The sequence below is a fragment of the Mus musculus genome, chromosome X (assembly GCF_000001635.26).
Source record: "Mus musculus strain C57BL/6J chromosome X, GRCm38.p6 C57BL/6J".
Lineage (NCBI taxonomy): Eukaryota > Metazoa > Chordata > Mammalia > Rodentia > Muridae > Mus > Mus musculus.
In genome coordinates, this window is record NC_000086.7 from 33,527,084 (window position 1) to 33,536,931 (window position 9,848).

The 9,848-nt window shown below is 43.1% G+C and overlaps 1 pseudogene; it reads left to right on the top strand.

Annotated features, from left to right (window-relative positions):
- The first annotated feature begins 3,934 nt into the window (after positions 1-3,934).
- On the top strand, positions 3,935-5,002 carry Gm2231 (annotated as a pseudogene).
- Positions 5,003-9,848: the final 4,846 nt, after the last annotated feature.

A 9,848-nucleotide genomic window follows, 5' to 3' on the forward strand; every position in this document is an offset into this window, starting at 1 on the left:
GGAACTGCATCCATTGTAAAGGGAAATACTTAAAGAGAAAATACCAGAATAAGCTTATGATTTATTTTTTAAATGACAGTTTAAGACCCACGTAGCCCTCTTTCACTGTGGGTTAGGATTCTAAGGGTAATCATCTCAGGTGTAAATATTAGATATAATCTATCTAAATATGATGTATGGCATATCTATTGATTGGCTGCTATGCTATGAAGACAGAATAAACACACTCTTATATTGCCTTGGATATAGACTGCTTTACAAAAGTAAGTAGGTTAATATTCTCTTATACATTAAATGTTGAATCAAAATGATCATGCTTCTTTTAATATTTTGTCATTGTTTTCATTGTCTTAAAAGTAGTTGTGTGGTTAAAGTAAATAGCTTGTGCTGGGTGTGATGGCGCACACCTTTTATCCCAGCACTTGGGAGGCAGAAGCAGGCAGATTCTGAGTTCGAGGCCAGCCTGGTCTACAGAGTGTGTTCCAGGACAGCCAGGGCTATACAGAAAAACTCTGTCTCAAAAAAAAACAAAACAAAAAAGTAAAGTAAATAGCTTGTGTTTCAGATACCATGTGACAGAGGCAAGCAGATCTCTGAGTTCAAGGCTAGCCTGGGACAACAAGTTCCAAGTAAACAACAGCTTCGGTCCAGGCTTGGTGGTAGATACCTTTAATCTGGGCCATACCTTCTGCTGGAGGTATACATAAGGACAATGGAAGAAGGAGGGCTTCCTTCCTCTCTGCCTGCTTGCACTTGCCAGCACATTTGTTGGAACATACTTCGTTAGGATTCCAGTTTATTGGGATTCCAGTTTATACAGACCAGCTGAAACAAGTAGCGTCATGGGACTGAGCAACTACTAGATTCTTGGACTTCCTATTCACAGCGGCCCATTGTTGGGTTAATTGGACAGCAGACTGTAAATATTCCAATTATTTTTCCTTATGTATAGAGATATCCTATAAGTTCGGTGATTCTAGAGAACTCTGACTAATACAGGCTGGCTGACAGTTTAGGAGGTTTAGTTCTTTATTGCATGCAAGTAGACATGGTGCTGGAAAAAGAGAGAAGAGATGCCACAGCAGAGAAAGTTTGAGAGCCACTAAGCCTGGCTTGAGCTTCTGAGACCTCAGCCCATCTTCAGTAACATGCTTCCTCCATCGTGGCAACACCTACTTCAACAAGGCAACACCTCTTAATAGTTCCACTCCCTGGGAGCCTATGGGAGTATATGGGAAAGGTTTTCTTTCAGACCACCATACTATCAGTACATCCTAAATATTTATTCATAGGGCTTTGGATCAGATTATTGGCTATTTTCTGTGTTTGATTTTGCTATATCATACATTTGTTTGTTTGTTTGTTTGTTTGTTTGTTTTGTTGTTCTTCTTCTTTTTTTGAGACAGGGTTTCTCTGTGTAGCCCTGGCTGTCCTGAAACTCACTTTGTCGACCAGGCTGTCTTAGAAATCCTTAGAAATCCTCCTGCCTCTGCCTCCCAAGTGCTGGGATTAAAGGCGTGTGCCACCATGCCTGTCTCATAGCGTACATTTTTAATGAACCAAATATGAACTCAGGAACAGATTTATGACAATTTAATAAAATAGTATACTATTACTCCAATATTTTTTAAGTAGACCTAGTCTTAGTTCAAAAATTAAAAATTGATTATTTTTCCCCTCAGAATTTAAGGCATTTCACAAAAATTTACATTCTGATGAATATTTTATTACTAGTACTTGTGGAACTATTCTTCTAAAACTCAGAGACTCCAGGTCCATCCATTTGCCTAGAAAGGACCCTGATATAGCTGTCTCTTGTGAGGCTATTCTTGGGGCTAGCAAACACAGAAGTGGATGCTCATAGTCAGCTATTGGATGGATCACAGGGCCCCCAATGGAGGAGCTAGAGAAAGTACCCAAGGAGCTAAAGGAATCTGCAACCCTATAGCTGGAACAGCAATATGAACTAACCAGTACCGCCCAGAGCTCATGTCTCTAGTTGCATATGTATCAGAAGTTGACCTAGTTGGCCGTCAGTGGAAAGAGAGGCCCATTGGTCTTGTAAACTTTATATGCCTAAGTACAGGGGAATGCCAGGGCCAAGAAGTGGGAGGAGGGAGGGGAGTGGGGGGGGAGGGCATGAGGGGGCTTTTAGGATAGCATTGGAAATGTAAATGAAGAAAATACCTAATTAAAAAAAGAAAAGAGAAAAAATTCAGAGACTGAGAGAAAGTAACATTCACTGCAAAATCAAATTTTACACATTAAAGACAGTAATACAATTAAATAAGCAATAATCATGTATTAGATAAAAAGAAAAACTAGCTTTAAATTATATAATGTCCTCAGAAAACACGAACAATAAAGGGGGAAATGAAATAATTTTAATATTAAGCTGTGGGGCCTAGGAGTTAAAAGATAAGATTGAAATTGATTTTGTTCTATATGTCAGTCTTAAGAAATTTACATACCTATAACCACAGTTCTTTTCCAATAACGTAAAGCCTTAAAGAAGCGGGGGGGGGGGGGAAACCACATCCAATTGAAAGATCAGGGAAAGGTCAGTAAAAATTAGGTTGAAACTAGGTCAAAATGGCAAACAAAGTGCTAGCACATTTCTCCCTTCAAAGTTTCTCCAAAGGAAAGAAAAGGGAATTCGGGTACACAGAACAATTTTATCAGTGTATTGGGGGCTAGGTGTGTTGTGTTTTTAAAACAAATTCCTGAAAGATGAAAAGCAGATGAAAGGGTCACTGAAAGTGACCCGTCCAGCAGGTCCAGTTATTCGAGGGTCTCGAGGGGACCTTCTCCTAAGAACCAAATAGGGGGAGAGAGAGAGACGGAAACCAAGTACAAGAACGACATGGAAGCAGTCTGAGTAGCATCAAGGTCTCTCTGTATTCAGCAAGGCTTAAATGCACAAGCAAAAGGGGAAGTACTTCTCAGCAGGAGGAATGGGGCAGTGGAAATGCACAAGCAAAAGAGGAAGTACTTCTCAGCAGGAGGGGTGGGGCAGTGGAAATTTTTCTTTTGGCAGCTACAAGGGGAAGCAGGAACTTGGTGGTATCAGGTTACATCTTGTGGTCAGGACATCTGACACTGAATTAGGGCTGGAATATTCTGTGGTTGTTCTCAGAATGGTGCATCGGTGGCCCGCTTTGACCCCCTTTTCTTCTTGGGGGGAGAGGCCCAATTCAGAGATCAAGACAATAGAGTTGTCTTAATAACTCCCAACATGAAAGGATTTAAACTAAAGAAATTAACCAAAGGATATAATTATCGCAGAAAAAAATGGAGGATTCCCGGCCAGGTTAAAAAGGTTTTGCAAAGACCATGAAGCCAGAATGAATTGATCACCCTGAGTTCTGTTCTAGTGGAACAGAACTCTAAAACAGTGGAAAGGGATAGGTAGTAGGGAGGGGACTCTTTGCAGGGAGGAAGCTGGTCTCTGGGAAAGGGGAGGGAACTATTATTGCTGAAGCCTTTGGCTGAATCTCAAGGTGGCAAAGGATCTTGGCCTCCAGAGAGCTAAGCTGAAGGACCCGGGAGCACACCAGCAGCACCAGGACACCAGCAACAGTCACTTCATCTGCCCAGTCACGGGCTCACACAACTCTTGCCTCCTGCAGCAGGAGGATCTTTCCTTCTCACCTCTGGCAAGCTCTCCCTGGGCTGGACTCCTTCACCTCTCCTCAGGCTTTTAGCAGAAGTGGCCACAAGGTGTCCGGAGGCCCTCTGGCAGCCACTATCTCTGGCAGTAGGACACTAGAAAGGGCAGGCTAAAAGGTGGGCGTCCTGGAGCAGTGGTGGTGGTGGAGGGGGATGGGACTGAGCCCCTCAGGAGAAACAAAGTAGCAGTGGGAACCCCCGCACAGGGGAAGACAAAGGGGAAGAGTTGGGAGGTGGGATCTGCAGTGAGCAGCAGAACCTGGGGATGTCCTTCAGAGCCAGACTGAGGTTCTGGAAAGAACAAGGTGGAGCCCGGAGGTGGGTACCTGGAAGCAGCCAGGGAAAACAGAGGGGACTGGGGGCAGCAGGCAGGGAAGCTCAGGACACTAAAATGAAGGGAGGAGAGGCACTTTAAAGCTCTTCCTGACTTCCAAACAGATTTGCAACTATCCTATGGGGGCAGGGCTCTAGACTCAGCAGAGCACCTAGTATCTGGGAAAAGAACAGCCAGTCACTGAGGAGAGTCTATTGTTCCCCTTTTGGGGAATTCCTGATTCTATTGGACACCAGCCAACAGCTTTGCCACTCTCTAGTACTTCCTTCACAGGGGCCCTAGGGAACCGCAGAGACAGCACCACACAACCAGGTGCCAGGGCTGGTTGGAAGAGGCAGAGGAGCAGATCTCCAGCCCTGCCCCAAAGGAACATTGTGGGCTGCAGAATTTCTCATGAGAGGAAAGAAGGAGATGAGCCTATCACACAGTGGAAAGGGACTGTGCTGGATCAGGTGCCTATAAACCCCTCCCTGTACCTGGAGAAATATGATGGGATTGACTGCATGTATGGGCTGGAATTTCACACAGATAAGAGGGTATTGTCCCTAAAGGTTCTTTCTGACAAAGTGGCATCATCTCGAGTCACTGATGCCAGCCTTGCTGATGTCATAATTGGCAAAGCAGTTAATCATCTATTTGAGGGTGAGCATGGCTCTAAGGACGAGTGGAGGGGGATGGTCCTGGGACAAGTGTCTATCTTGGATAGCAACTTTTATATTACTTATAAGAGAGATCCTGTATTATACATGTACCAGCTTCTGGATGATTATAAAGAGGGTGACCTCCTTATTGTGGAGGTGTTCAGTGATCTCCCTCCTTTAGACATCGACCTGGAGCTTGTGGATGGCCTGATAGGAAAACACGTGGAATACACCAAAGATGACCACTCCAGGAGGGTCGGAATGGTCATTCACCAGGTTGAAGCCAAGCCTACTGTACTTCATCAAGTTTGAAGATGATTTCCATATCTATCTCTACGACCTGATAAAACACTTCTAACCATTTGTTACTGCATTATCACAACTACAGAAATAAAGTTAATTTCTTTGGAAATAAAGTTGAAGTTGTAATTTCCAGATGGGCTCAGGTTGCTGCTCTAGAGTGTGTCCTGGGCTCAATGCAAACATACCAGTTGTCCTGAAGAATGCAGGCTTCTGTGGGTATGGCATGCTGTCTGAAGCACTCTGCTGGGTGTGTTTGGTGAGTGGAAAATGGACGGATGGAGCAGCTGTCAATTCAGCCTGTGAGAAAAGTGAGCTAGTATCATAAGCAGTCATCTAAAAATGGAATGGGACTTATCTGGTCTGGTCTTGGTGGGGGAGAGGAGAAGGAACTGGAGATGGGCGGTGGAGGAGGGGGCAGAATGATATGACTGTCCAAAGAGAGGTGGAAGGAAGCCAAAGAGAGAGGGGTGGCAGAGAGAGGCTCCCTGGAAGAGGAATAGAGTGAAGAAAGAAATATAGATTGGGAAGAGGTGTGGAAGCAGGGTGAGGCATGGTGGCACCTTCTGGCTTTCAGGAAAACTAAGGAATTCAGGAAGAAGGATACACACAGCAGTGTAAAGAGGTATACAGCAAGGGTGGGCAGGGTGAGCCAATCAGAGAGGACCCTGAGGAGAGGCTAACGGACCTGGGAATCCAGAAGGACCGATGCATACCTAGTGATGGAGACATTAAAGAGTTAACCCTGGGAGAAGCAATTCCAAGAAGAAAGGCTGTCTCTGGGTGGTGAGAGATAAGGTAGCATGGTGGGTAGGTTTGGGGTGTGGGGAGCACGAAGGCCCAGGGAAAAAATGGCCTTGTGAGGGCATGCAGGTGCACTGAAGGGACACTAAAGGCCATTTCAACAGGGACTACTTGGACAGTTTCAACCACAAATCAACATTGAATATATCTCAGGCCTTTCTTTTTTCAGAGTCTGTGATAGCCAGCAGCCTGAAAAAGCTAGTAAGAGTTCCTAGCTTGCTATGGGCAAAGGACAAGTACTTTTTTCTGGGAAATGGTCCCTTACTGGATCCAGGAATAGCAGTCTTGTCACTGTCCTTTTGCTGCTGGCATTGTCCTTGCCTTCCTAGGGGGGGAGGGGACGTCTGCTGATTGTGCCTCAAGTCTCCATGATATAGAGTGAACTTGCCTGTTCATGTTCTGTCACAGCTGCCTGAAGCCACAGGTGGCTCCATTCCTTGCCCAGGCAAAGGGAAGCTGCCCTTTCTGGTTAGACTCCCTACAAAACCTATAGCTCCTGACACCTTCTAGGTACCTTTTATTCAAACAAGTTTTCCCTTTCTTCTAAAACTGAGAGCTAACCCTGAAGGAAATGTGTGTACCTCTCTGAAATGGAAACTTATGGGTTCTTTGGACAGTCAGTTGTGTTGCATGGTGTTTGTCTAAGGCAAACAAATGAAAGAACATTTTACTGAAGCTGACACAGGTGAAAGGATGTTCTGCTAAACAAGCACATGAAAGAATGATGTGTGATGAGGGACTCTTCACTAATGAAATATGTGTGTTTGTCTGCCTTACATTTTGTAGTTAGACTTTGTTTGTTGGGAATCTATGGGGAGAAACTCACTGGAGAACTTCTGGTGGTGTCCTTTGGCTTCTTAACACTTCTGAGGACTCCAACTGATGGTCACAGTTATGTCAGCTGAGGGAGACTCATGCTGAGACAAGAAACATGCTGTGGCAAGGCCCATAGACATGTGATGTTTGGAGGAATTATAAGAAGGGCTAGATGGACAGGGAAGGTGGCTGAACTAGGCTTACTTACATAGCTAAACACTTCTTGATCTTGTGACTTTGCTGATGGTATTTTCTGGAGAGAGGCACAGTGGGGAACTTTCCTTGGGGTTCTCTTGGTCCTGGTCCCTCTTGCTGACTCATGCCAAGGGTGAAGCCTGGCTCTCTCTTCTAATTAGTGTCACTGATACTGATTCAGGTTTGCTAGCCCAACTCTATAGAACTGGACTGCTGGTTTATCCATGAAGTGTTTGGGAGTAGACTGAGGTGCAGTTGCTGACCTGTGAACTGAACTACTGATTTCCAGAAAATATAGATGGAAGTTGCTCCAAAGAACTATTCCTAAACAGGTGCACTTCCCCTGTATCCTTTCTTTTCTGCTACCACTGCTGGGTGGTGGTCTAATAGGGCGGTTAAGGTATTTATTAATCAGGCTCTTAAAAAAATAAAGTTATATCTCTCTTTAGGGAAGGGGACTATAAATACAAAAGGGCTATGGCTGTGAACCGTGGCTTTGTCCAACTAATTCCTTTGACTGTATACTGCTGATTGTAAAGGTTTGCTTCCTGCGAAGAAGACTTGTCAATGCCAGCCAAGTGCCTCAGTGCTCTGCCATATATATATATTTATGTGAAGTCCAGGCCGTGAGTCTCTGTCCTCATGCTTTCTTTGTTTTCCTTTCCTATGCTTCCAAACCACTCTGAGGACTGTGTGTTTTCTTCCCTCCTTTAGCAAACTTTGTTATTGCCTTATAAAAGAAGAACGTTTCTTGTTCCTGCTGCTGAGTTCTTCCGAAAGCCACACATGGAAGAAGCAAGTGTCTTCCAGACATTGAAAGAAGGTGTCAAATCTTGTTGATGCTCACTACCTACCAAGCATTGACTCAATAAGTTCATTGCATCAAAAATGACAAAAGACCAGCACACCTCACCAGGGCAGCTGTAGTCTTCTTTTCTATATCATGTGTTTTTGCTAAACCAACACCAGCAGTTCCTCTTTCACAGACCCATTTCTGCTAGCTTAGATCGGTATTTTTGGCATTAGTGTTTTGTTGTATTTAGCATCCAATTTGACTTTTTTTAATTTTAATTTTATTTATTTTTCAAGTATTCACTTTACTTCCTTCTCCCTACTTACCTTCTTTGTCCCTCCTTCCCTCCCACAATTCTCCCACTTCCCTTTCTCCTCTGAGTGACTGGGGGCCCATTGCATATCCCTCTATCCTGGCACTTCAAGTCTCTGGGAGGCTATGTGCATCCTCTCCTTCTAAGGCCAAACAAGGCAGTCCAACTAGAAAAAAAGATAATCCATGGACAGGCAACAGCTTTGTGGGTAGGTCCAGATGCAATTGTTTGGGACACACATAAAGGTCAAACTGCACATCTGCTAGATATATGTGGGAAGGCCTAGGCTCAGCCCGTATATGTTCTTTGGTTGGCGGTTCAGACTCCAAGATCCTCAAGGGTGCAGGTTAGTTGATTGTGTTTGTCTCATTGGGGAGTTTCTATACTCTTTGGCCCACAATCCTTTCCCATATAAATCCATGAGAGTCCCCAAACTCCAGTCATTGTTTGGCTGTGGGTTTCTCTATCTGTCTTAGTAAGCTGATGGTGGAGCCTCTCAGAGAATAATATGCTCCTGTCATGTATGTATATCCTTTTAGGATTTTTTTACCTCATTCAGGATGATATACTTAAGTTCCATCCATTCTGGCTACTACAAATAAAACTGCTTTAATCATTGCAGACCAAGTGTCTTTATGGGATGTTGGAGCATCTTTCAGGTAAATAAGTAGGAGTGTTATTGCTGGGTCTTGAGATAGAGCTATTGCAAGTTTTCTGAGAAGCTGCCAAATTGATTTCTAGAGATTGTACAAGTTTGCACTCCTACTAGCAATCAAGGAATGTTCCCCTTGTTCAATATCTTTGCCAGTATGTGCTATCTCTTGACTTTTTGATCTTACCATTTCTGATGGATATAAATGAACCTCAGAGATGTTGTGATTTGCCTTTCCCTGATGACTAAGGACTTTGACCATTTCTTTAAGTGCTTCTTGGCCATTTGATATTTCTCTTTTGAGAATTTTCTGTTTAGCTCTGCACCCCATATTTCAATTGAGTTATTTTGTTATTTGTGAATGTGGATATTATTCCTCTCTCAGATGTAGGGTTGGTGTAGGCCCTTTTCCCATCTATAGGCTGCCGATTTGCCATTTGACACTGTTCTTTGCCTTACAAAAGCTTTTCAGTTTCATGAGGTCCCATTTATCAATATTTGATCTTAGATCCTGAGCCATTGGTATGCTGTTCAGGATATTGTCTCCTGCAAAAATTCATTCAAAGACCTTTCCCACTTTCTTTTCTATCAGATTTAGTGCACCCTGTTTTATGTTTAGGTCCTTGATCCACTTGAATTTGAGTTTTGTGCAGAGTTATAAATATGGATCAATTTTCTTTCTACATGTACACATCCTGTTAGACCAGGGCAATTTTTTACCACTTTGTTTAAGTTGTATTTTTGTAAAGATTTATTTATTTATATTATGTATATGAGTATACCATTTCTTTCTTCAGAAACACCAGAAGAGGGAATCAGATCTCATTACAGAAGGTTTTAAGACACCATGTGGTTTTTGTGAATTTAACTCAGGACCTGTAGAAGAGCAGTTGGTGCTCTTAACCACTGAGACATCTCTCCAGCTCCCTGAAGTTGTTTTTCATCTATAGTACTTCTCTCATGGAATTTTTGGGGTTGCTTATATATACTGTCATATCATCTGAAAATAGTGATACTTTGCCTTAGTCCTTTCCAATTTGCATCCCCTTGATTTTCTTTTATTATCTACTTGCTCTAGCTAGATGTTCGAGTACTGTATTGAATAGATAAGGAAAGAGGTGGCAACCTTGTCTTGTCCCTGGATTTAGTGGGATTGCTCTAATTTCTCTTCATTTAATTTCATGTTTGCTGTTTATTTGCACTATATCGCTTTTATTATGTTTATATATGTGCTCTGAACTCCTGATCTTTCCAAGACTTTTAACATGAATCAGTGTTACATTTTATTGAAGGCTGTTTCAGCATCTAATGAGATGATCATGTGGTTTCTT